Consider the following 26,561-nt stretch of genomic DNA (forward strand, 5'->3'; position numbering starts at 1 on the left):
TGAAGAAGTTTGTCAGTGCTGTCATAGGGCTTGGAGCACATGACGTTTATATCAATCAAAATAGATTTCGACCAAAACAGACTCGAGTCGGTCATGATCAATACATTTTAAACATCCATGTCGGACGGGTTTGGTGTAACGGGATTATTTTTGTTGTTGGAATGTTTATCGGAATGGCGTTGTTGAATAGATAATGGAATCTGGTAATCTTGATTATTCCATTTTTTTTTCAATCAAGACAAACTCCAGCTCGTTTCCCCCTTCTTCTGAAACGTTTCCCGAACATTTATATAAACATTGCTTCTCCTGCATCAATTCCTACGTTCGTCACCACCAAGCTTACCACTGAATCATCCTCATCCCTTATCATTTTCAACCTTCGAGGTTGTTTTTCATGGTTTAAATACTAGTTTGATCACATCATTCCCATGGTGCATTGCCCAGGTAACCACTAAGCATTATAACGGCCATTAAACAGTTTTTCAGTGCTAAGTAGCTCTATATAAGCATTCCTAATGCTTATAGGCACTATAACCAGTAAGAACTAAATTAAGCCCTGTAAGCCTTTATAAAGCCTACAAGCTGTAAAGAAGTTTGTCAGTGCTGTCACAGGGCTTGGAGCACATGACGTTTATATCAATAAAATAGATTTCGACCAAAACAGACTCGAGTCGGTCATGATCAATACATTTTAAACATCCATGTCGGACGGGATTATTTTTGTTGTTGGCATGTTTATCGGAATGGTGTTGTTAAATAGATAATGGAATTTGATTATCTTGATTATTCCATTTTTTTTTTCAATCAAGACAATCTCCAGCTCGTTTCCCTCTTCTTGTGAAACGTTTCCCGACCATTTATATAAACATTGCTTCATTCCTGCATCAATTCCTGCGTTCGTCACCACCAACCTTACCACTGAATCATCCTCATCCTATATCATTTTCAACCCTCGAAATGCCCAAACTATTTTGTTTTTCATGGTTTAAATACTAGTTTGATCACACCATTCCCATGGTGCATTGGTGGAGCAGATGAGAAAGGCAACGGATTTCGACTTGATCAGGAACTCGGAGGACAACAGCTAGAATCTGGATGAAGTAGCAAAAAAGCAACTTCAATGGAAGCGAAGGAAGTTAGAAAAGAACAGAAGATAAACAATTTTTTTTCTTTTTTCTTTGTCTCACTTTTGACAACTTTCGCTCCAGAGACTTGGTACGATATTTCAAAGTTGGCCGTATATCAGCCGAATAATTCGCCAAAAGTGGCTTTTGAACAGCTCTATAAGAAGACATAGAACCAATAAGCTCTGTTAGCCAGGTTCCACATTCGACTGTAGAGCCGACTTAATGCCATTTTTACGGCTTAATGGTTACTTGGGTGGTGGAGCAGATGAGAAAGACAACGGACTTGGACTTGATCAGGAACCCGGAGGACAACAGCTAGAATCTGGATGAAGTAGCAAAAAAGCAACTTGAATGCAAGCGAAGGAAGTTAGAAAAGAAAAGGAGATAAACATTATATTGTTTTTCTTTTTTCTTTGTCTCACTTTTGACAACTTTCGCTCCAGAGACTTGGTACGATATTTCAAAGTTGGCCGTATATCAGCCGAATAATTCGCCAAAAGTGGCTTTTGAACAGCTCTATAAGAAGACATAGAACCAATTAGCTCTGTTAGCCAGGTTCTACATTCGACTATAGAGCCGACTTAATGCCATTTTTACGGCTTAATGGTTACTTGGGCAATACATTTTAAACATCCATGTCGGACGGGATTGACGAAATGGGATTATTTTTGTTGTTGGCATGTTTATCGGAATGGTGTTGTTAAATAGATAATGGAATTTGGTTGTCTTGATTATTCAATTTTTTTCAATCAAGACAAACTCCAGCTCGTTTCCCTCTTCTTGTAAAACGTTTCCCGACCATTTATTGTAACCTTCAACGAAGTTTACACCTCTAATCCTTAATTGCTAGACTTTTGATTCAGGTTTGACATAAAGGAACTAGAAAATGTATTGTAAATAAAATTTAAAAAAAAAAGAAAAACGACAGAAGTAGGTGAAAACGTCAAAAGACGAGCTAGTTTGTATAAAGCTTAACTTTGTTCGAATAAAAAAAAAACAGCACATGTTGTTCGTTAGAACCGATAGGGCGCTCTAGAGTAGGGAAAAAGACTCTGCTTTTCAACCGGCGACTGCTGAGAAGCTGATGTAACTGATGGATTCGCCAGGCGCGTGTTGATGCGTAAGGCGTGCTGGAAATGGTTTACCGATCGAGGATATAAGCGGGCTCTGCCCCTAGAACAGTCTCTTATTCGTGGCCGGAAAGTTTATCAGAACGGAGTGTTTTTTAAAAGTTATATTTTTAGTGACTCGTTGCATAAAGTCGGTCTGCTAATTGTGAAAGAGTTGTGCCTCGCAGCCGAGCAGCGTTGTCGGATATAGTGAAGAAGGCAAATCAGTTCCTCCAAGCCAATTTCGGGACATACGATCCTAAAGTGTTCTATAAGATTTACACTACCGTCATTAGAAGTTTGGTGTTCGCACCGCTTTCCAAAGTGCCAGAGTGCCGTCCGTTACCTCACGGCTGTATCAAGAGCTCCTGTAATACCGAAGAACCCCAACGACCCCCCCCCCCTTTTCATTGGATGGGGAACTACGTACCCGGTCAAGCTACGACGAACGCCACAGACGCAGATCGCTACGGTTGCCAAGGATCCGGAAAAGCAGTGAGTCAGAGAAAAAGTGTAGCTAAACCGTTGAATAAAAGAATTTTGTATGTATCGAATTAAATTGTTAGTTTACATGTGCTTAGAGGTGATAAGAGGTGTATCTTATTAGAATGTTGCCATTTCATGCAGCGTAAGTATCCCTTAGTGCGATAAGGCCGACCCTGAGAGTTTAATAGTCCGAGGTGAGTTAGTTAAGGGCGTACGGACGTCCACTCCATAGACGTATGGACGTCGCGGGTAGTTTCAATTGGCGCCCAACGTGGGGCCCGAGTGCTCCAAACTTCAGCAAAACCTCGTTACTAACGATAATTACAAAGGATCTTACAATCTGAATAGTCGAAAAGAGCACTTTTCACGAAATCCAATTCGTAAGAAATATCAACATAGCTTTTACTCCATTCAAGCTCGGATGAGATCGTTTAATGATCAAATCATAACTCGTAAACCACCACACCTCGATCAGCGTCCAAACGGTCGATGCATAGGATTATCCTCTTCGGAACCAGAATGACACCATTTCATGTAGAAGTTAGCATTATTTTGTTTCAATTTTTTTAGGCAACCCATCTCTTTTCAACAGCCGTTTGATTTCCTACGGTTCACAGCTCGATTTGGCTCGTCTTCTAAACATGCATTGGAGCAGGATAGGTTCATATATTGGTCATGAGCAAATATTCTATGGTCTGCTTGCTCCTGAAACAAGAACAGTAGTGCTGGGATGAAAAACTTATTAATTTTCATTATTATTATCATCATGGCAAATATAACCATAGTGGAAATAACCATATAGCACCTCTGACAGTTTAATTTGATATGTCAAATGTGAATTGAGTATCTCGAGTTCGAAATCAACAATAGATTTTCGAAAACAAAGCAATTTAGCACTGATTTTAGTTTCTTAAATTAAAAAAAATAGTTGACCGAAAGGCAGAATGTCGCCTTCGACCAGAGTTCCCAGACGACACGTCTAGAACTCTACCTAAGAAAATTGTACAGTTAGTAGTAAATTAGAATAAAATTAGTTTAGCTAGGTATAAAGCGTGCATGAGAGTATGAGTGCGTGTGGAAGAATGTATGTTAAGTTGGGCCCAACAAAATAGTGTATGTTAATGAGGATGAATGCTAGTGGATATAGGACAGTTAAGGATCTTTCAATTGCCTTTCAATGAGGGCTTAATACGGTAAACTGCTAATCGAGAGAGTATTTTCTCAATGGCAATAATGTGTGGAGTGGTTGAATGTCTCCGAAAAACAAATGGTAATTAGATTGACTCGAGAACAATGTGTATATCTAACTGCTAAAAATATCCGGACCGCAAGTACCCTATGCAAGAAGATGACATTATTAATTAAAACTGATCAACATGAAAATAAAAAAATTACAAACCTTTGTAATTTTTTTCCCTGAGGAGAGAGATATTGTAACCTTCAACGAAGTTTACACCTCTAATCCTTAATTGCTAGACTTTTGATTCAGGTTTGACATAAAGGAACTAGAAAATGTATTGTAAATAAAATTAAAAAAAAAAAGAAAAACGACAGAAGTAGGTGAAAACGTCAAAAGACGAGCTAGTTTGTATAAAGCTTAACTTTGTTCGAATAAAAAAAACAGCACATGTTGTTCGTTAGAACCGATAGGGCGCTCTAGAGTAGGGAAAAAGACTCTGCTTTTCAACCGGCGACTGCTGAGAAGCTGATGTAACTGATGGAATCGCCAGGCGCGTGTTGATGCGTAAGGCGTGCTGGAAATGGTTTACCGATCGAGGATATAAGCGGGCTCTGCCCCTAGAACAGTCTCTTATTCGTGGCCGGAAAGTTTATCAGAACGGAGTGTTTTTTAAAAGTTATATTTTTAGTGACTCGTTGCATAAAGTCGGTCTGCTAATTGTGAAAGAGTTGTGCCTCGCAGCCGAGCAGCGTTGTCGGATATAGTGAAGAAGGCAAATCAGTTCCTCCAAGCCAATTTCGGGACATACGATCCTAAAGTGTTCTATAAGATTTACACTACCGTCATTAGAAGTTTGGTGTTCGCACCGCTTTCCAAAGTGCCAGAGTGCCGTCCGTTACCACACGGCTGTATCAAGAGCTCCTGTAATACCGAAGAACCCCAACGACCCCCCCCCCCTTTTCATTGGATGGGGAACTACGTACCCGGTCAAGCTACGACGAACGCCACAGACGCAGATCGCTACGGTTGCCAAGGATCCGGAAAAGCAGTGAGTCAGAGAAAAAGTGTAGCTAAACCGTTGAATAAAAGAATTTTGTATGTATCGAATTAAATTGTTAGTTTACATGTGCTTAGAGGTGATAAGAGGTGTATCTTATTAGAATGTTGCCATTTCATGCAGCGTAAGTATCCCTTAGTGCGATAAGGCCGACCCTGAGAGTTTAATAGTCCGAGGTGAGTTAGTTAAGGGCGTACGGACGTCCACTCCATAGACGTATGGACGTCGCGGGTAGTTTCATTATATAAACATTGCTTCTCCTGCATCAATTCCTGCGTTCGTCACCACCAACCTTACCACTGAATCATCCTCATCCCATATCATTTTCAACCCTCGAAATGCCCAAACTATTTTGTTTTTCATGGTTTAAATACTAGTTTGATCACACCATTCCCATGGTGCATTGGTGAAGCAGATGAGAAAGGCAACGAATTTGGACTTGATCAGGAACTCGGAGGACAACAGCTAGAATCTGGATGAAGTAGCAAAAAAGCAACTTCAATGGAAGCGAAGGAAGTTAGAAAAGAACAGAATATAAACATTTTTTTTTCTTTTTTTTGTCTCACTTTTGACAACTTTCGCTCCAGAGACTTGGTACGATATTTTAAAGTTGGCCGTATATCAGCCGAATTATTCGCCAAAAGTGGCTTTTGAGCAGCTCTATAAGAGGATATAGAACCAATTAGCTCTGTTAGACAGGTTCTACATTCGACAATAGAGCCGACTTAATGCCATTTTTACGGCTTAATGGTTACTTGGGCGGTGCCCGCACCCTATTTGATGCCCTTTTCGAAAAGTTATAGCGAGTTGAACATTTTTTTTAAATTGAAAATTTTACCTGTCCCAGTTATTTTGAGTATCCCCTGTATATCCTCTTATAGAGCTGCTCAAAAGCCACTTTTGGCGAATTATTCGGCTGATATACGGCCAACTTTGAAATATCGTACCAAGTCTCTGGAGCGAAAGTTGTCAAAAGTGAGACAAAGAAAAAAGAAAAAAAAAATGTTTATCTTCTGTTCTGTTCTAACTTCCTTCGCTTCCATTAAAGTTGCTTTTTTGCTACTTCATCCAGATTCTAGCTGTTGTCCTCCGAGTTCCTGATCAAGTCCAAATCCGTTGCTTTCTCATCTGCTCCACCAATGCACCATGGGAATGGTGTGATCAAACTAGTATTTAAACCATGAAAAACAAAATAGTTTGGGCATTTCGAGGGTTGAAAATGATATGGGATGAGGATGATTCAGTGGTAAGGTTGGTGGTGACGAACACAGGAATTGATGCAGGAGAAGCAATGTTTATATAAATGGTCGGGAAACGTTTCACAAGAAGAGGGAAACGAGCTGGAGTTTGTCTTGATTGAAAAAAATGGAATAATCAAGATAACCAAATTCCATTATCTATTTAACAACACCATTGTTTATCCTGGCTTTGCTCACTTGCAAAAAGAGGCAGCTTTTTCAAATCGAGAGCGTTTGTTAACGAATTTTCAAGATTGGTGCTCTTGAAAACGTGAGTAGGGGACCAAGTCGGCCATAGGGCACTGCATGAAATTCATTCCTTCTCTTTCACTCTTACAGAAATTTTGTAAACAACAAGGCCAAGAAACATCAAAACCCCATACAAAATCAAAACAATGCAGTGCCCTATTCTGGCCGCCCTTTTTGAAGTTTCTCCTTAAAGAAAGCTGCTCGTTACCCGACTAGAAAATTATATCAAGTTTGTATCATATTGTATTATGATGTTATAATAATTTTCTCTAACTTATTATGTTATAAAGTAGCTGCAGGATGATGTTAAAATAACGAAAATTGTTACAAAAAGTACACTGGCCTTATCAAGATTATAACCTATTTTGTTATAATCATATCAAAATTATAACAAAATGTGATATGAATTTTAGCCTCAAGATTGTTGGTTTCTATCATAATTTGATATAATTTTGTTACAATATTTCCCAAATGTCGAAGATTAAAAACTAAATTATAATACAATGAGTTATGTAATAACATTTATAACATAATGTGATATAATTGAGTTATAGTATTTTGAAAATACCAAGGATGTTGATCATGATTATATCACAATGAGTAAAAAATATCATGATTTGTTAGGATTATGTTATATTTTTGTTACAATTTTCTAGTCGGGTATCCATCACCTCATCGAACGCAAATGAAGCGATATTGCAACAAGCTGGATGAAATGAACCCACGACAAGTTACACGCAAGTCGGTAATTTCGTTAGCGCATGAATGACAAATCGACGTCATCGTGGTCAAAAAATGTGCAAAACACGGTGGTGAAACAGCAGTAATGATCCTGCTGGTCTGCAACGGTGCACGTAGAAAAATAAATTGTGAACACAATTAAATTCTAGTTCAAATCAAGCAATTTTCAGTTTGCTATAACGACAAACTGATTTCTAGTTAAAACTGAACTGTTCCATTGTTTGATAATACAAATATTTTCATTTGCCGAAATTTTTGACAGTTTGTTAGAACAAACACAGATTTGATAGTTTCAACATAAAATACCAAATTGTTTTAAACAACTCTGCACTTTTGTCTCTAACAATGCCGGATTGTGATTGTGTTGGTGATGGCTGCTCCCGCGGCAGCTCGGAAATCTTTTTTAAGACACTCGTCGAGCGGATGGAAGCGAGAACGAATAAAAAAAAAAAAAGAAGGCGAAACCGACCAACTTTTTGTGGCTGTTGTCTTGAGTGCCAGCGTGTTATCCATCACGGCCAAAACTGCACTTGGAAGTTGGAGTGATGGATTTGCTACACTTTCTTTGTTGTGGCGATGTTGGGGTAAGAATTTTAAAGATGTGTGAGTGCTTCCGGTCATGTTTGTGGTCCTCATTTTGTTGATACAAATGATGAGAATTGGTTGTTTTGATCGATAAACTCTACGTAAGACCAAAGAAATATAACTTTGAAATAAGTAAATGGTCAGTTTGAAAATCAACTATGTGTTTTATTGTTTTAAATAAGCCTCATTTTTCTGTGTGCACTTGGAAGTTGGAGTGATAGATTTGCTACACTTTCTTCGTTGTGGCGATGTTGGGGTAAGAATTTTAAAGTTGTGTGAGTGCTTCCGGTCATGTTTGTGGTTCTCATTTTGTTGAAACAAATGATGGGAATTGGTTGTTTTGATCGATAAACTCTACGTAAGACCAAAGAAATATAACTTTGAAATAAGTAAATGGTCAGTTTGAAAATCAACCATGCCACGGTGTCAAAATTTCGATTATTATCGAACATTCATGTACCTCGGATTTTTCTTCGAAAATGATTAGTTTTTGGGCTATATAGTCATAATCGGACAACTAGAAAATACTTCATCGGTGAACATTTTTCCATACATTTTGTATGGGACGTTTTTTGGACTAAAATAGTAGTTATTGATTTTTAGTATGAAAAATAGCCAAAAACTCACCTAACTCAAATTTTCCCCGATAGAATATTTTCAAATTTTGCATTTATACATTATAGCCGAAATTCTAACATTCTATGAAGAAAAATCCGAGGTACATGAAAGTTCGATAATAATCAAAATTTTGACACCGTGCATGTGTTTTATTGTTTTAAACAAGCCTCATTTTTCTGCGTGTAGCAGTGGACGGGATCGTATGCAAGAAATTTGCAAACAGCAGCGGTACGGTCGTGTTGCGAGGAGGTGTGCAGACGGGATAGAGTTATATTATTAAGAGAGAGGTGTGCAGACGGGATAGAGTTATATTATTAAGAGATAGTTATATTTATTAAGTAGGATGCCGTTGTCGATCACTAAGACACACGAATTAACACACTAAAATTAACAGTCAGACGATTCGATTGATTTTGCGATGGGTATGACTATGCAAAAAGCGTAATTGAAATAGGGGCTGCTTTCGATATTCTTGCTGGAGATATGTTCTGTTATATACACTAAAGGAGCGTCCATAAATTTCATAGCATTTTTGACCGGCTTTTACCCCCCTCCCCATCGTAGCATATTGTCCCGTACCATATACAGGTTGGATAGTAATAATTTTAACATACACTCCCGTTCAAAAGTTTGGGGTCACCCCCTCAAAAACATGTCATTTTTTCAGGCCCATATCTCCGCCAATTTGTGTCCGATTTCAAAACCCTAGGTTTCATTCAAAAGATAATAAGTCAAAGAAACTTTGAACATGATTTAAAAGAAACTTTTTCAAAAAAAATTGTATGTAAACTTAACCCAAAGTTGCTAAATCTTCTAAAAAATGAATATAAACTTACGGCAGTGTCGCTGGAAATTGGGTCGACTAAATTTTAAGATGAGAGCGGTAATATGACCCATTTTCTATTAGCTTTCAACTGCTTTTTACAGAACTTAGCTAAAAAATCTAGAAAAAAAGTTATTAAGTAAATTAATCCTTGATGTCATCGACCAAAAGTTTGGGGTCACCCCTCAAAATGCTGTATCGGCCAAAAGTTTGGGGTCACTATCGTAAAACATGGAAAAGTGATTTGTTGATATCTTTGTCATCTTTCATTCAATTTTAATTCTTCTTGGCTTATTTGAAACAAAATGAATGATACTTACTGCATAGACATTGAACCACACATATTTGTTGAAATTTACATACTAAAACTTAACGTAGAGTTGCCTCATTTTTTGAAGCGTGGTAAAATGTGCTAACTTTACATAACACTTTTATATACAAAAATTGTTGAATACGTTAAGTTAAAGACATCAAACGTAAATTTAGTGAATTATCTTTGAAATGAGCCAAAAATAATCAAAATTGAACAATAGATGACGAAGATATCACCAAATCACTTTTCCATGTTTTACGAAAGTGACCCCAAACTTTTGGCCGATACATCATATTGAGGGGTGACCCCAAACTTTTGGTCGATGACATCAAGGATTAATTTACTTAATAACTTTTTTTCTAGATTTTTTAGCTAAGTTCTGTAAAAAGCAGTTGAAAGCTTATAGAAAATGGGTCATATTACCGCTCTCATCTTAAAATTTGGTCGACCCAACTTCCAGCGACACTGCCGTAAGTTTATATTCATTTTTTAGAAAATTTGGCAACTTTGGGTTAATTTTACATACAAAATTTTTTGAAAAAGTTTCTTTTAAATCATGTTCAAAGTTTCTTTGACCTATTATCTTTTGAATGAAACCTAGGGTTTTGAAATCGGACGCAAATTGGCGGAGATATGGGCCTAAAAAAATGACATGTTTTTGAGGGGGTGACCCCAAACTTTTGAACGGGAGTGTACGTGGTTCGTCACATAATCCCTTACTCCCCTTCCCCCTAAAAAGCTACGCCATTTATGGACGCTCCCTTAGATATTTACAATATTTCAAAGTATTACCAATTCACTTTTAAGTCAAATTCCATGTGCGTATAGTTTTGATTTGAAACTGTAACCACTATATGATTGATTTTTTTTATTGTGCCGATCACCGTACATGTGTAAGGCATACCTTATTTAATCATGTTATCAACGCGTCGGAATTAGTACAGCGCCAAAATCTAACAAAATAATTCTATTTAAATAATCTGTTGCGTGATTCCTTTTTCAGTTCATTTCGTTTCCTCGTGGTGATAGAATGTGACTTATCAAGAGAACCACTGCGTGTTCAACGTGTTTGCGTTTGGTGTTTAATTTCATACCTCAAACAATATGTGTGCATAAAAAATTAATATCAAACATCCTCGAAGCTGTTGGTCTAGTGGAGCTGCCTTTTAAGTCACCTTCGTATTACTTTTTTTTTGCAAGTGTTAGCTGTGAATTCTAATCATTTTTTTACAATGCAGATTATGGAAAGGTAACTTACATACTATATTTTTCAGAAGAATAGTCAAGTTTTATGTCGGCTTATGTCTACGCAAATGTCGTTTACGAGATTATTTATTTCATGCTTTTTTTTTGTTTTATGAAAGTGGTTCTCATTCACGTGGATTTTTGATAACTGACATTCATTTCAATCAGGCAGCCAATTGTACGCTCCATAACAAACTAAAAAAAACATAAATAATTCCAAAATTGCCAATAAATAGATAGGGGTAGAAGTTATAACAAACTATAAAATATCCATTAAACAAATCGAAAAGTGCCTAAATAAATCAAAATTTCCTATAAATAATTGATTTTCAAGCAATAGAAAATATGATAATTTTTACAAACAACTGCAATAAAAAAAAATTCCAACCAAATATTGTATTAATTTTAACAAGATCATTATCGTCCAAATTTCCGGTTATAACTTTTATCATATTACCAATACCATTATAAAGTCCTCTTATGTTTCTTACTAGAAACCTTACTGTGGGTACATTTTTTTCTGTAAGAATGTTCAATCATGTCTAGCTTTTTATTCAATAGTATAATAGAGTCTTCTACTTTGTAAATCTTCAAGTCGTTAACAATCGTTCTGAGTTTACTGAAAGTTGGTTCTAAAGGCTTAGCATCAACTATGTGGAATATTTCGTACGCTTCTATCTTGATTCTGCCGTTTCCAAGTTGTAGTGATATGAGTCCAGGATTATTTGTTAGATCGTGAATTTGTATTTGGTTGGCTCCGGTTGAGATTGTTTTCGCCAGGCATATCCATATCAGTATCGTTTATAGTGGTGACAGGTGTAGGAAAAAGAATGTTTACAATTAGTGTTTACGTTTTCTTTTAGTTTTGAATTTATGGAATTTTATTCCTCTAGAGTCTATTACCGGTTTTTGTCTGTTTGCTCGGATTTTTATTTTTCTGAATTTTGGTTTAGTTTTCCGTTTTATAGGTACCTTGTAGCCCATATAGCCGAGGCGGTAAACGCACGGGTATTCAGCATGACCATGCTGAGGGTGACGGGTTCGATTCCCGGTCGGTCCAGGATCTTTTCGTAAAGGAAATTTCCTTGACTTCCTTGGGCATAGAGTATCTTCGTGCCTGCCACACGATATACACATGCAAAATGGTCATTGGCAGAGGAAGCTCTCAGTTAATAACTGTGGAAGTGCTCATTGAACACTAAGCTGAGAAGCAGGCTTTGTCCCAGTGAGGACGTTACGCCAAGAAGAAGAAGAAGAAGAAGGTACCTTGTACCGTACTAAAAACTATTTCGTCTCCTTTAAAATCTGGTTCTTTTTCGCGAAATTTATTTTGGTACGTAGTATCTTTTGTGGCTGTTTTTTTCGGCTTTAGGACGTTTGGTCGAATGACATTTGGTCGAATGACGTTTGGTCGAATGAAATTTGGCCGAAAGTACGTGTGGTCGAGTGGACATTTGATCGAAACCCTTTGTTGTGGAAGAAGAAGCATGTGGCATTAAGTCGAATGAACAATTCGACGAATGGTGGAGTGGACCTGGAGTGATGGTTAGATTACTTGATTATCACGCCGAGGACCTAGGATCGAATCCCACTCTGTGATTTTTCAGTAGAAACATTCCTTTTTGAACACAAGCTGTTCTTCCGTTTGGTATTAAGATGTTGCAGCTGGGGATTTTTTTTTTATTATCAAACACTTTGGGCCGAAGGGTCTCCGATTTCAATGAAAATTTCACCAGAGCTAGACTGCCCCCACTCGCATAACAGTCCCATTTGCAAAAAGTAGGAATTGAGAAAACGGCATTTGAAGTTTGAAAACTTGTTTCCATATAAAATTTTGAAAATTCGCCAAAATTTTAAAAATATTTCCATCATCTCGAAACTTTCACAGATTGCTTTTCACATGAATATATAACTGTAAAAAATGTTACAATCACTACAAAGTTGTTCAGTTTTGTGTTACGTAACACAAAAATCCATGATGGGACTGTTATGCGGGTACTTTTGATATGGGACGCTCATAACTTGGTATTTTTTTCACACATTGACATAAAAATTCGTAATTTTTATTGGTATTTTTGGAAGTACATAAAAAATGATGACTATTCATAACGTTAACTCAAAAGTGATGAAAAGTCAAATGGGACTGTTATGCGAGTGGGGGCAGTAGAGGTCGTGGATATATGATCATACATGGAATTAAAAAAAATCAAAAAATAGTGTACTGTTTTTCCGGAAAACGCTAGATGAAATTTCATGATTTTTCAAAATTTTGTAAAATACCCCAAACTTCAAAAAATCATATTTTAAAAACTATGCATCGTAGAACAAACTTTTTGAGTGAAATTGACGCCAAATTACCTCAGCAATCAAATAAAAATACATTCAGAAAAAAGTTTCTTGGAAAATTTTTTACCATAGAGAAAAAACGTCTAAAAATGCTGATAAAAGTACCGTCTGCATCAAAGCTTATTTTGAACAAAATTTTTCCTAGCGCAAAAACTAATGTTCTTCCTTTCGTTCTTTGACGCCAAAATCAAATCTCTTACCGTTTGAGAGATATAGCCAAAAAACCAACGGCCAGTCGCTATATTTTCATAGGAAGCCATCTACAACAGCGGCCGTTCACCTGTTGCAGCATATTTGCTTTGCAACGAGCAAATGACATACGCTAATTGTAACGTAACTTTGACACTAACGTGCATCGGAGTGCACTGACATCACATATATACCGTCTTACCCCTCTGGTTCGACACGTTTTCGGGCTTTCCTGGGACCCAAGTGACAAGTCGTACCACAAAACGATCCTCCAAACCACCACGAACCACCGGCGGGCAGAGCCCCACCACCACGGAACCACCAAACCACAAAACTATCAATACCCCGGACCGAGGGGGGCGACACATCTAAATCGTCCAATAGATGCCGACATAGATGCATCTACTTTTTTAGATCAGTGTGCAACTATCAGATTTTTTTGCACTGCATCCACTTCCAAATCCTGCGAGCGCTGCTTTGAGATGGAAGGAGATGTGAATGGATAGAACAGATGTGCGGAGGCCAGTCCAGTAAAAAATGTGAAAAGGGTGTAATTGATTTTTACAAACAAATACGTTAACTCACGCAACTGAGTCCAGTAAAATATGGATTACATAGTTATCTAAGCATTTATTTACCTTGTATTTGAGTTAATTGGCGTAATAATATTGAATTAGACCGAGAAATGTCGTCAAATAAAGCGTGAGTGTGAGCTGGTACAAAAAAAAATAGTTGGCCTTTTTTCACATAGTATGTCAGAACTAGTCACTTTGTTTTCGTTAGAAAAAAACAAAACCTGAAGTTCCTCTGGGAGAGTGGAGAATACATGCTCCAGCAATTTTACCGCAATTTTTCAGCAGCTCCGTCCGGAAAATACTCCAGCTGGTTTTTCTCGAAAAATGTCCAGCGATTTCTTCTGTGGCACCCTCCAACGAGTCCTCCAGCAAATCTTTCTATCAGGCAGTGTAAATAATTCAGGACGACAATGAGTTGTTCGTTTATCAGGACGATTGTCTGAATCTTTTGATGACGGAACTCCAGGATTTGTTCCAGCTGAAGCGACCGTCGGTAAGGGTTAGGAGTCCAAGTAGGAGTCTGTCCTACCGAACCGGAGCAACCACAGAAGCTGGCCAAGGCCGTAGAACACAGCGAAGAGGAAGCCGAACACGCTCAGTTGGATCGCGAGGCGAGCAACATGCGACGATGTGCCCAGTGCTTCCAGCTGACGGAGAGGACACTTCAGTGGGAGATGATGGACTTTTGTAACGACAACTAGAAATGTCTTGGGGTTTATCAGAACTCGGTGCGTGCCAATTGTGCCATGTGTAGCAACGCCGTTTCAGTATCCAGCAGGGGCAAGCTTTGCGTCCGGTTTGGATTCGACAGGGCTTACTTGTTTCAAAATGTGCATGGTGAATCTCTATATATATATATAATCACGAGTGTTATCACTAACAGGAACATCGTGTCGGGAAACTGTAAAGTGATGTAAAGTGAAAAGCCCAACTTTGATATGATCCAAAAGGTGATCGGAAACATGGTCAGGTGTTTGCTGAATTGTCTTACCCTGAGCGAAAGTCCGGCAACGCAACGCTCTCTGGGTGAAGCAGATCCCTTGTGACTACTGCAAGCTGCCAAAAACTCCACAGTATCACTTGATCATGAGCGATGCCAGAGTCTAGACCTTCTATACCTATCAGTGCGTGATATCGTTTTAAAGCCAGTTCACCAAAACTCAGTTGACCGAGGAAAGCCGTAATAAATCCGGTGCCCACAGGACTGCCGAAACTAATAGAGCTCTTCTAAGAGTAGTTTATAAATTGGTCCTATTGTAAAATTTTACGAAGTGGTACATTTCAAAAAGATAGGTATTTTGTACTGATTGTGTATACATATTGATGACCGCCCTTTCCATCCCATTATAGGTTCTGTTTCCCTCTTCAATAACAATAACTACTATTTTTTGAAAGCAACTCATTTCTTGCAAACGACATGAAAATTGTCAAATCTGCACTGCCTATGATCGCATAATTGCCCCACATGTATAGGAAAGCCAGCAAATATAGGACGGATATGCGAACATAGGCAGTACATAGGAATCTAAGCTAAATTGAATGACAGACTTAGTCTATTGCCAGAAATGTTTCTGATTTGAAGTAACGAATCAGTTTCATCTTACGAGCAATATTTAATTCAGATCGGTGCATTTGATCATCACCAGTTCCAAAGGATCCAGAACATGTATGCCGCCCGGCTTCATTCGTTTCGCGCCATACCACCGCACACTAACAACTATGGGTGTTTTTTGGTTCTGAACTGTTGTAAAGCTGATGGTTTAGCAAATATTTTATGAAATAACCAAGAGCTGAACCTATGCAAAAATATTGTGGGTTAGCCTTACTGCCCCTATTCGCATAACCGTCCCATGTTTGCTGGGTTTCCTATTCACATGGGACTGTTGTGCCAATGGGGACAGCTTAGTCCACTTGAAAAACCCTTCGGGCTTTTTGGCATATCCAAGATAAACAAAGTACCCAAATGGGCAGTGGCAAGATTTTTACACCCACGCTGGTGGCCTAAACGAGCAGTAGCAACTATTTTGCCTCCTAGATTTTTGAGAATTTCTTTCAAACAAAATTATTTCCATAATAGTAAACTCTGACACCTCGTCTAATTTCCACGGCTTAATGGGTTAAAATAGGGCACTGGTTTATAATCGGGCTGGATTGGGTAGCCTATCAAGTTGCTAGAAATGATTGTGTGTAGCGGAATGAAGCATCCGATTGAAGAGGTAAACCATATCGGTGGCCGTGGGATGAAGGAGTGCTGAATGCTTAGGATGCATGGCAGCCGCTGCGAGGAACAGCAATGTCACTAAAGGAGCAGCAATCGTGGAAACGGGGTCTGATCCCGAGAGAGCATCATGTCCCGAAAGCCTTTAGTAGACCGACTATTACTGGTATCAAATTAGGTACCTGTCACCGATCCTCGAATTCCTCACTGAGTGAATGCCGACGGCGGTGCCTAAAAATATTAATAGTAATCAGTTTCTAAACGTTAGTTAAGATTCGGACATACTTTTTTCGCTTCATTCCGCCTAGCAGACCAGCAATGCAAAGGGAGTGGCCGACAATCTCGACGACCAGAACCATCACTCACCAGTCTCGGAAGCGGAATACGGCCCTAGCTCTGGCTGCAAACGGTGGAGATACATTGCCTGTGTCAACTGCTTTGCTCCATTCGCTTTTCACACGGCCGGGTTGCTCCGGTTCCTTTCCTTCGGGATACGGTAGGCGGAGATCCTGTTTCCTCCCGACGATCAACTTTAATTGCGCGATTCACTGCAAGGGTTGCGATCTGTTTTGACGTTTGGCAACAAAATCGCTTGCTTTGTTTACGTCGATCGCATTAGATTGAAGAGATGTGAATAGTTTGAAAAAAGGATTTGAGATAGATTTTGGATGGAAAGCAGATGTCAAGATGGAAACGGATAATGCACAGTGCAAAAGATGCGTAAGATTTTTGGTAAAAATGTGATAATCTGCCCAGGTAACCACTAAGCACTGTTCTGAGCATTATAACAGCCATATAACAGCTTTTCAGTGCTAAATAGCTCTATATAAGCATTCCTAATGCTTATGGGCACTATAACCAGTAAGAACTAAATCAAGCCCTGTAAGCCTATATAAAGCCTACAAGCTGTAAAGAAGTTTGTCAGTGCTGTCACAGGGCTTGGAGCACATGACGTTTATATCAATCAAAATAGATTTCGACCAAAACAGACTCGAGTCGGTCATGATCAATACATTTTAAACATCCATGTTGGAATCCCAAGTAACCAGTAAGCCGTAAAAATGGCATTAAATCGGCTCTATAGTCGAATGTAGAACCTGGCTAACAGAGCTAATTGGTTCTATATCCTCTTATAGAGCTGCTCAAAAGCCACTTTTGGCGAATTATTCGGCTGATATACGGCCAACTTTGAAATATCGTACCAAGTCTCTGGAGCGAAAGTTGTCAAAAGTGAGACAAAGAAAAAAGAAAAAAAAATATTTTGTTTATCTCCTGTTCTTTTCTAACTTCCTTCGCTTCCATTGAAGTTGCTTTTTTGCTACTTTATCCAGATTCTAGCTGTTGTCCTCCGGGTTCCTGATCAAGTCCAAGTCTGTTCCCTTTCTCATCTGCTCCACCAATGCACCATGGGAATGGTGTGATCAAACTAGTATTTAAACCATGAAAAACAAAACAGTTTGGGCATTTCGAGGGTTGAAAATGATATGGGATGAGGATGATTCAGTGGTAAGCTTGGTGGTGACGAACGCAGGAAATGAAGCAGGAGATGCAATGTTTATATAAATTTTCGGGAAACGTTTCAGAAGAATAGGGAAACGAGCTGGAGTTTGTCTTGATTGAAAAAAAAAAAAATGGAATAATTAACATAACCAGATTCCATTATCTATTTAACAACACCATTCCGATAAACATTCCAACATGGATGTTTAAAATGTATTGATCATGACCGACTCGAGTCTGTTTTGGTCGAAATCTATTTTGATTGATATAAACGTCATGTGCTCCAAGCCCTGTGACAGCACTGACAAACTTCTTTACAGCTTGTAGGCTTTATATAGGCTTACAGGGCTTAATTTAGTTCTTACTGGTTATAGTGCCCATAAGCATTAGGAATGCTTATATAGAGCTATTTAGCACTGAAAAGCTGTTATATGGCTGTTATAATGCTCAGAACAGTGCTTAGATGTTACCTGGGAACTTTCGCTCCAGAGACTTGGTACGATATTTCAAAGTTGGCCGTATATCAGCCGAACAATTCGCCAAAAGTGGCTTTTGAGCAGCTCTATAAGAGGATATAGAACCAATTAGCTCTGTTAGCCAGGTTCTACATTCGACTATAGAGCCGATTTAATGCCATTTTTACGGCTTAATGGTTACTTGGGTGGATGTGTCGCCCCCCTCGCCCCGGACCCCCCGGCCTCGCCGGGACCATATCGACCCTCAAGGTCGGAAACTGTAGTGGAAGGAGATCGGCAGAAATCAAAGGCCACAACGACCCCCAAGGTCGGACATCTATAACCGAAGGAGAATATCAATGGTTAACCTCCTGCAACAGTCGGGGCGCCGTCCAACCGGAAGCCGGAAGACAACCGGCATAGACGGGCCGACCTCGGCGTTGTAGGGAAGAAACCGGCGATACGGAGCATACCCTCCGGCAGTCGGGGATGCCATCCAACCGGAAGCCGGCAGGGGACCGGCATGGACGGGTCGACCTCAGCGTCGGCAGGACAATGGAAGCAGCAGAAACCGAAACCCGAAAACTACCGGAGGGCACCTCGGACCCCTCGGGACGCCAATATCCGAGCGGAAAGCCCCCTCCCCCCACCAAGCAACCACCAAAAACCACGACCAAGCCCGGTCGAACCCCCAAAGAAACCAGCTCTGGACTTTGGATCCCCACGTTCAACCCGGTCGTGGGCACCTCGGGCCTCTCGGATTTCCGGGACCCGAGCAGTAAGACCTACCCCAAGCGACCACCCACCAACACCCCTCACAACCTTGATCAGCCTGGTCGAACGAAGCTCAGCTTACCACCTGACACTGGACCTCTACATTCAACCCGGTCGTGGGCACCTCGGCCCTCTCGGATTCCCCGGGACCCGAGTGGTAAGCCCCACCCCAAGCGACCCTCACCAACACGCCCACAACCACGACCAGCCTGGTCGGAAGAGCCCGATGCAGCCCGACCCCAGGAACCGAGCAGCTAGCCCGTAACCCTCGAAGAGCATCCCCTACCAATCACCAGCCGGCACCTCGGACCCCCGTTTCCGGAACCCGAGCGGTAAGCCGCACCCTCTTCCAAACAAGCGATGGAACAGACCCCCTGCGACCAACCCGACCGACAAGACGAGGCACGAAAGGAGCCGCAGGCCCCTGGACCCCGGACCCGAAAATTTAAAACAAATTTCAAAAAAAAAGAAAAAAAAGAAGAAAAATAAAATGTAAAAATTGACAGCCATTGACAGATATTGTATCGTATATTGTATTTTCCCGGGTGAGCCCTTCTGGCTCACCTCTTGTTCAGGATAGAGACGAACCAGCCAAGGGCTGAAAGTCTCTTTAATAAAGACAAATCAATCAAATCAATGAGCATGGTGGTGTAGGGTGACCAGTTTGTCGAATTAAAAGTTTACCCCGGTTATACGACAACAGTCGGTGTCGTATTTGCGGGGTAATACGGTAGCACTTGAGTGCCTTTTAAATGCATTGAATAGTCATGTTTGGCAATGATCGGGTTTCTAACTAAAATGTGTTTCAAATAATGGGTTAACAACGAGCTAATGCCTCCGGTAAGCATAAATTACTTATGCACTCATACCCTATATGTTTTCCATTTCAATTTAAGAAAACAATAAAAAAACAAAGAAAACTATTAACGGAGAATGGTAACTACTCAGCAAAATATTTGAAATTATACCCGTCGAAAAAAAATTGCATACGAACCCAAGTAACCATTAAGCCGTAAAAATGGCATTACGTCGGCTCTATAGTCGAATGTAGAACCGGGCTAACAGAGCTAATTGGTTCTAAATCCTCTTTTAGAGCTGCCCAAAAGCCACCCCAAGTAACCATTAAGCCGTAAAAATGGCATTAAATCGGCTCTATAGTCGAATGTAGAACCTGGCTAACAGAGCTAATTGGTTCTATATCCTCTTATAGAGCTGCTCAAAAGCCACTTTTGGCGAATTATTCGGCTGATATACGGCCAACTTTGAAATATCGTACCAAGTCTCTGGAGCGAAAGTTGTCAAAAGTGAGACAAAGAAAATGAAAAAAAATATTTTGTTTATCTCCTGTTCTTTTCTAACTTCCTTCGCTTCCATTGAAGTTGCTTTTTTGCTACTTCATCCAGATTCTAGCTGTTGTCCTCCGGGTTCCTGATCAAGTCCAAGTCTGTTCCCTTTCTCATCTGCTCCACCAATGCACCATGGGAATGGTGTGATCAAACTAGTATTTAAACCATGAAAAACAAAACAGTTTGGGCATTTCGAGGGTTGAAAATGATATGGGATGAGGATGATTCAGTGGTAAGCTTGGTGGTGACGAACGCAGGAAATGAAGCAGGAGATGCAATGTTTATATAAATTTTCGGGAAACGTTTCAGAAGAATAGGGAAACGAGCTGGAGTTTGTCTTGATTGAAAAAAAAAAAAATGGAATAATTAACATAACCAGATTCCATTATCTATTTAACAACACCATTCCGATAAACATTCCAACATGGATGTTTAAAATGTATTGATCATGACCGACTCGAGTCTGTTTTGGTCGAAATCTATTTTGATTGATATAAACGTCATGTGCTCCAAGCCCTGTGACAGCACTGACAAACTTCTTTGCAGCTTGTAGGCTTTATATAGGCTTACAGGGCTTAATTTAGTTCTTACTGGTTATAGTGCCCATAAGCATTAGGAATGCTTATATAGAGCTATTTAGCACTGAAAAGCTGTTATATGGCTGTTATAATGCTCAGAACAGTGCTTAGTGGTTACCTGGGACCTCTGGCGAATTATTCGGCTGATATACGGCCAACTTTAAAATATCGTACCAAGTCTCTGGAGCGAAAGTTGTCAAAAGTGAGACAAAGAAAAAAGAAAAACAATATAATGTTTATCTCCTTTTCTTTTCTAACTTCCTTCGCTTGCATTCAAGTTGCTTTTTTGCTACTTCATCCAGATTCTAGCTGTTGTCCTCCGGGTTCCTGATCAAGTCCAAGTCCGTTGTCTTTCTCATCTGCTCCACCAATGCACCATGGGAATGATGTGATCAAACTAGTTTTTAAACCATGAAAAACAACCTCGAAGGTTGAAAATGATAAGGGATGAGGATGATTCAGTGGTAAGCTTGGTGGTGACGAACGCAGGAATTGATGCAGGAGAAGCAATGTTTATATAAATGTTCGGGAAACGTTTCAGAAGAAGGGGGAAACGAGCTGGAGTTTGTCTTGATTGAAAAAAAAAATGGAATAATCAAGAGTACCACCCAAGTAACCATCAAGCCGTAAAAATGGCATTAAATCGGCTCTATAGTCGAATGTAGAACCTGGCTAACAGAGCTAATTGGTTCTATATCCTCTTATAGAGCTGCTCAAAAGCCACTTTTGGCGAATTATTCGGCTGATATACGGCCAACTTTGAAATATCGTACCAAGTCTCTGGAGCGAAAGTTGTCAAAAGTGAGACAAAGAAAAAAGAAAAAAAATATTTTGTTTATCTCCTGTTCTTTTCTAACTTCCTTAGCTTCCATTGAAGTTGCTTTTTTGCTACTTCATCCAGATTCTAGCTGTTGTCCTCCGGGTTCCTGATCAAGTCCAAGTCTGTTCCCTTTCTCATCTGCTTCACCAATGCACCATGGGAATGGTGTGATCAAACTAGTATTTAAACCATGAAAAACAAAACAGTTTGGGCATTTCGAGGGTTGAAAATGATATGGGATGAGGATGATTCAGTGGTAAGCTTGGTGGTGACGAACGCAGGAAATGAAGCAGGAGATGCAATGTTTATATAAATTTTCGGGAAACGTTTCAGAAGAATAGGGAAACGAGCTGGAGTTTGTCTTGATTGAAAAAAAAATGGAATAATTAACATAACCAGATTCCATTATCTATTTAACAACACCATTCCGATAAACATTCCAACATGGATGTTTAAAATGTATTGATCATGACCGACTCGAGTCTGTTTTGGTCGAAATCTATTTTGATTGATATAAACGTCATGTGCTCCAAGCCCTGTGACAGCACTGACAAACTTCTTTACAGCTTGTAGGCTTTATATAGGCTTACAGGGCTTAATTTAGTTCTTACTGGTTATAGTGCCCATAAGCATTAGGAATGCTTATATAGAGCTATTTAGCACTGAAAAGCTGTTATATGGCTGTTATAATGCTCAGAACAGTGCTTAGTGGTTACCTGGGCAGATTCCATTATCTATTCAACAACGCCATTCCGATAAACATTCCAACAACAAAAATAATCCCGTTACACCAAACCCGTCCGACATGGATGTTTAAAATGTATTGATCATGACCGACTCGAGTCTGTTTTGGTCGAACTCTATTTTGATTGATATAAACGTCATGTGCTCCAAGCCCTGTGACAGCACTGACAAACTTCTTTACAGCTTGTAGGCTTTATATAGGCTTACAGGGCTTATTTTAGTTCTTACTGGTTATAGTGCCCATAAGCATTAGGAATGCTTATATAGAGCTATTTAGCACTGAAAAGCTGTTTAATGGCTGTTATAATGCTCAGAACAGTGCTTAGTGGTTACCTGGGAATTTTTATCGTCTTCAACTTAATTTTACATCAAACAATTTCTTGTATGGAATGTTGAACGCAAGCTTCATACTGAGAGCAAGCTGTAAATTTAAAAACTGATGGAAAAATGTGTGCGATACGACGAGGTCCTTCCCAAGTAACCATTAAGCCGTAAAAATGGCATTAAGTCGGCTCTACAGTCGAATGTGGAACCTGGCTAACAGAGCTAATTGGTTCTATGTCTTCTTATAGAGCTGTTCAAAAGCCACTTTTGGCGAATTATTCGGCTGATATACGGCCAACTTTGAAATATCGTACCAAGTCTCTGGAGCGAAAGTTATCAAAAGTGAGACAAAGAAAAAAGAAAATAAAAAATGTTTATGTTCTGTTCTCTACTAACTTCCTTCGCTTCCATTAAAGTTGCTTTTTTGCTACTTCATCCAGATTCTAGCTGTTGTACTCCGAGTTCCTGATCAAGTCCAAATCCGTTGCCTTTCTCATCTGCTCCACCAATGCACCATGGGAATGGTGTGATCAAACTAGTATTTAAACCATGAAAAACAAAATAGTTTGGGCATTTCGAGGGTTGAAAATGATATGGGATGAGGATGATTCAGTGCACAATGGTCGGAAAAAGATAAAGTTCGGCCAAAACTCTTTTTATGTGTTCAATCGAAGTTACAGGTTGTCTAGATATGTTATATAGTATGTTTAGTGTTTAAAAAGGGTTATTCAAAAATTACGTAACTTCAATAATTTCAAAAAACGGTAAAAATCAGTAAACCCCACATTTTTTGCGTTTTTTGTTAGAAAATCAATTTGAATTTAATTAAACGATCATCTTTCGAGCAAATCCAATCAAGTTTGTTCAAAACGTGTGAAAAATGTGGGAAGATAAATTTTTCTTTCAGTCAAAAATGGAAAAATAACGTAAAATATATGAAAAAACATGACTTTTTTAAATAGCTCTAATTTGAAAAACAGCAAATTTATGCAAAATGTTTAAACGTTTTTATGCAGCCCCAAGCATGATGTTTAAGATGTACTATTCGAAAATGCGGCGACACGTGACGACACGAACCGTTTTTTAACTTCAAAATTACCAATATTCCTAAGGTACAATATATGAAAATTTTAAAAGTTTTGTGACATATTAATTTTCCACCATACGTGCATTCGAACAGTCCAACAACAAGCTTTCATATACTGGATAACATAAAACATATATTCCATTCTCAAAATATTATTATTTTACTTTTTTCGAATAATCCATTTTTCAATTTTATGACTTAGGCCACTTTGGCAGTGAAAATACCATTGAAATACAAAAGCTGGTATTCTTTTAATTAAGAATCATAAAACTACAATACACTATCTTTGATATAAGGTGAAAAAAAGTTTAAAAATATCAATTCCGTTTTTTGAGAGTTTTGGCCGCCCCTTTGTATGGAGCCCGACCAATGTGCAGTGGTAAGGTTGGTGGTGACGAACGCAGGAATTGATGCAGGAATGAAGCAATGTTTATATAAATGGTCGGGAAACGTTTCACAAGAAGAGGGCTGAGTTTGTATTGATTGAAAAAAAAAATGAGCTGGAGTTTGTATTGATTGAAAAAAAAATGGAATAATCAAGATAACCAAATTCCATTATCTATTTAACAACACCATTCCGATAAACATGCCAATAACAAAAATAATCCCGTCCGACATGGATGTTTTAAATGTATTGATCATGACCGACTCGAGTCTGTTTTGGTCGAAATCTATTTTGATTGATATAAACGTCATGTGCTCCAAGCCCTGTGACAGCACTGACAAACTTCTTTACAGCTTGTAGGCTTTATAAAGGCTTACAGGGCTTAATTTAGTTCTTACTGGTTATAGTGCCTATAAGCATTAGGAATGCTTATATAGAGCTACTTAGCACTGAAAAACTGTTTAATGGCCGTTATAATGCTCAGAACAGTGCTTAGTGGTTACCTGGGTTTTGTTACAGGTTAAATGATATAATATTTTAACTGTGTAACAAAAATGCATAGTTGTGTAGTTTTTTTTATTAGAATTATTTTGCTTCGTTCAGAAATAACGAAAGCATTCTTAAATTTTTCAAAAAACATAGTTAAGGATCCAATGATGTTTTGAAATTAAACATTTACTTGAGATCTTAGAGCATTAAATAATTTTAGACAATATATGGGATGTGGGATATGGGATGTGGACATGTGCACAACAGATAATGTGTTAGATGTTCATCTAATCCCATCCGAAGGGGGTTTGGATTGTGAAAAGAAGATAACCATGTGCGATTGTGGAATCGAGTTCAGTTCTAGGCCTGCTGGCGACAGAGATAGTCGAGTGACTCCGTAGCTTGAAGGAATAGAAGCGCCCGTCTAGCGAATTGGAAGTCGTGAGTTCCAGTCTCACCGGAGTACGTGGATTTCTTTTCATAATTTCAAATCTCAATTTGTTCATCGAGCACATGTTCTGTTTTGCACATGGATGTCAAAGCATTTTCAACAGTGTAATAAACATCTATTTTAAGTGAAGTGAAAGTGTTTTTCGTAAATAGTGAGAACCCAGCCCAGCTAGGAAAGCAGATTACGTAGTGCAACCGATTCAGCCTGTGTCCAGCCAGTTCAGCTTGGTGCCAGCGTGCCGTTCCACTTGAGCCGTGGCTTTCTTTCACCCAGTGCTAGCTCGCTACTTTTCCAGCTCTTTTCAGAGCTACCACTTGAGAGTTATTAAAGTAGTCGATGCTCCCCGCGAGGTGAAATGAAAGCCACATTTTCCTGGACTAAGCGTAGTTTCGTCGGAGGATTGTGCTCGTCCACCATTCGCCGTCGGTCACGGGCCTGCGGCCTAGCCTTTCGTGTGTATGCGTGTGGTAGTAGTGGATTACCACAGCGCCAAGCACAACTGTCGACCATCCAGCGTCGATAGTCCTCAGCTTCGACAGTGTGTCGAAAGCGTCATCGTGTGTGCCCGCGCTGGCAGTGTGCCTTCGCGTCGTCATCGTCGTCGGCAGTGAGCCGACTACAGTGGAGTGTGTGTGAGTGGCTAGCAGAGGTCGGCACAGGGCCGATTCTGCCGGCACGAAATCATCGTCATCGCCGTTGGCAATGAGCCAAGCGGCATCGCATCCTCGTCATAGTCATCGTCGTCGGCAGTGAGCCGACTGTGGTGAAGTGTGTGCAGCTAGCAGGTGTTGGCACAGGGCTGACTCTGCTGGCTTGAATCCTACGTATTATGCATGTTGGCAATGAGCCAACATATTGTGGTCCATCGGATAAAAATACAGTCCATTGGAAACGTGATTGAACTGAACGTTGAAGAAACAAACGTGAACTAAAAGTGAAGAACTAAAACGAAACCGAACTTTGAGGTGAAAAAGTAAACTCGACAAACCAAGTAAAAAGTGAGTGATTACTCTATTCGTAGCGAGAAATTCCAATGTCTCTACAACATTCACCAGTGCGAAGCAACCAGTAGTCAACCATGGAGGAAGCGAAGGCCTACGTTCATCAGCGCGGACAGGTAAAGGGTAAGGTCACCGCAATCTTCAATAGTCTTTTTTTTTTCTTCTAAACCATAGGGGGATAAATCTGCTCATTAGACACCCTAACAGGAAGGTTAGGGTAGTGTGGGGTTAAGGCCGTCTTCTACACCACTAGTAGAAGCCAGGACTACTCTCTCATCGACCCACTAAAACACATTCCTACACCCAAAACAAAGCGCGCATATTCCGTGCAAAAACGCGCACGCTGCAAGCGCAAAATTAGCTTGTCGGCGGTAGAAGCACTTTCCGTGCTTATTTGATGGTGCGCCTGCGCGCACAAAAATTCGAGTAGTATTTTTGACCACACATTGACAAGCTGCAATGTGTGGGTGTCATCGGTTGCTACGTTGCTGTGAATGTATTAGTGTTC

The 26,561-nt window shown here is 39.6% G+C and overlaps 1 protein-coding gene across 1 annotated transcript in view; it reads left to right on the forward strand.

Annotated features, from left to right (window-relative positions):
- The first annotated feature begins 6,405 nt into the window (after positions 1 to 6,405).
- LOC134285324 (glutathione hydrolase 5 proenzyme-like) overlaps positions 6,406 to 26,561 on the forward strand; it is a 441,742-nt gene continuing 421,586 nt past the window's right edge. The window contains exon 1 of the transcript XR_009996291.1: positions 6,406 to 10,775. The gene's annotated coding sequence lies outside the window, so the exon portion shown is untranslated. The remainder of the gene's footprint in view (positions 10,776 to 26,561) is intronic.

Source organism: Aedes albopictus, chromosome 1 (assembly GCF_035046485.1).
Source record: "Aedes albopictus strain Foshan chromosome 1, AalbF5, whole genome shotgun sequence".
NCBI classification, from domain to species: domain Eukaryota; kingdom Metazoa; phylum Arthropoda; class Insecta; order Diptera; family Culicidae; genus Aedes; species Aedes albopictus.